Source organism: Dromiciops gliroides, chromosome 6 (assembly GCF_019393635.1).
Source record: "Dromiciops gliroides isolate mDroGli1 chromosome 6, mDroGli1.pri, whole genome shotgun sequence".
Lineage (NCBI taxonomy): Eukaryota > Metazoa > Chordata > Mammalia > Microbiotheria > Microbiotheriidae > Dromiciops > Dromiciops gliroides.
Window position 1 is genome coordinate 274185284 of NC_057866.1, and position 1513 is coordinate 274186796.

A 1513-nucleotide genomic window follows, 5' to 3' on the forward strand; every position below is an offset into this window, starting at 1 on the left:
AAGATTTGGTTGGATATGTACGATGTATAACAGAAAGGAGTTGAGGATAACACCAAGATTTGGAACCTGGATAACTGAAAGCATGGTGATGCCCTCAAGAATAATAGGGAAGTTGGGGTGGGTGAGGGGAAGATTGGGGAGGGGGGAAGAGAGTGAATTCTCTTTGGGACATGTTGAGTTTAAGATACCTGAGGGGCATTCATTTAGAAATGTCCAACAGGCATTTGGGGAGTATGTGTTTGGAGCTCTGAAGAGAGACTAAGGCTAGATGAATAGATCTGGGAATCATTAGCATAGAGATGATTCTATGGGAACTGATGAGATTACCAAGTAAGATAGTAGAGAGAGAAAATTGGAAAGGGCACAGGACAGAGCATTGGGGGGGGGCACCTACAGTTATAGAAAATGCAGTAAAAGAGACTCAGGAGACAAGTAAGAGAAGAACCAAGAGGAAGCATGGTCAGGAAAGCCCAGGGAGAAGAGAGTATCCATGAAAAGAAAGTAATCAGCTTCGTCCAATGCTTCAGAGAGGTCAAGAGGGATAAGGATTGAGTAGAGGCTATTAGGTTTGGTAACTTTGGAGAGAGAACTTCAGTTAAATGATAAGTTTGGAAGCCAAATTAAAGAGGATTTAAAAGAAATCAAGAGGAGAGGAAGAGAGGGTGAGCAGAAAAATAAGAAAGACAATAGTTGGTGGGCATGTTAGAATACAATGAGGTGGAACAGGGAAAATATCTTTGCACCAAATTTCTTAGATAGGGGTTTGGTATGTAAGATAGATAGTTGCTATAAATACACACACGTGTGTATATGTGCAGATTTACATGTATGTATATCTGTGTATGTTTCTGTATCTGAATCAAAAGTCATTCCCCACCAGATAGAAGCTGAAAGAATATGAACAAATATATTTCAAAAGAACACTTGTAAAAGTGTTAGAAACTATGAAAGAATGCTCCAAATCACTAATAAGAGGAATGAAAATTAAAACAACCCTGAGGTTTCATTTATAATCCATCAAATTGATGGTGATAACAAAAGAGAGGAATAGTGAATGTTGGAGGGGTTGTGGGAAGATAGGCACTCTAGGTGCATTTTTTGTTGAAACTGTGAATCAATGCAACCATTTCTGGAAGTAATTTACAATTATACAAATAAAACTTGCCTCGGCAATGCAAATACTAAAATTGCAATGATACAGAGAAGACTAGCAGGGCCCCTGCACAAGGATGACATGCAAATTTGTGAAGTGGTCTATATTTTTGCTCTCTTGGTAGAGTTGTGAACTGATCCAACCATTCTGTAGAGCAATTTGGAACTATGTCCAAAGGGCAGTCAAACTGTGTATACCCTTTGTCCTAGCAATACCACCACTAGGTCTGTATCCCAAAGAGATAAAAAACATTTTTTAAAGGGACAAAGACCTATTAGTACAAAAAATTTGTTTATAGCAGATCTTTTTGTGGTGTCAAAGAATTGGAAAATGAGGAGATGCCCATCAATTGGGGAATGG

The 1513-nt window shown here is 38.7% G+C and overlaps 1 non-coding gene across 1 annotated transcript; it reads left to right on the plus strand.

The window, feature by feature from the left end:
- The first annotated feature begins 1159 nt into the window (after window positions 1-1159).
- Window positions 1160-1264, plus strand: LOC122733068. Its single transcript, XR_006353676.1, has one exon. It is a non-coding gene; the product is annotated as a U6 spliceosomal RNA (small nuclear RNA).
- Window positions 1265-1513: the final 249 nt, after the last annotated feature.